This window comes from Wasmannia auropunctata, unplaced genomic scaffold (genome assembly GCF_000956235.1).
Source record: "Wasmannia auropunctata unplaced genomic scaffold, wasmannia.A_1.0 LD336106.1, whole genome shotgun sequence".
NCBI lineage: Eukaryota > Metazoa > Arthropoda > Insecta > Hymenoptera > Formicidae > Wasmannia > Wasmannia auropunctata.
In genome coordinates, this window is record NW_012026784.1 from 3709691 (window position 1) to 3710041 (window position 351).

Consider the following 351-nt stretch of genomic DNA (forward strand, 5'->3'; position numbering starts at 1 on the left):
GAACTTCGTCCGACGAGTAGTCTCCGAGGTACAGCCTTCGCCATAGAATTCACGAAATGCCGGTTTTATGACAAATTCGTACTTTTTTGAATACGCAAACGCATGTAAAGACGGTAGAAACGTCATATTTCATTTTACAATTTTTTACGCATTTATATACGATTCTGTACAATGTAGATTATTTACTTTTTGAAAAAAAATGATTACCCAAAAAAACTCCTAATTAACGATATCTAGCATAACTACGAAGCGTATCGCGTTACTCTCTTTACAAATATCACAATACTTCTGGATTTACGTAACGAAACCTCGCGTGACTGTTCAGATCGGAAGAGCACACGTCTGAACTCC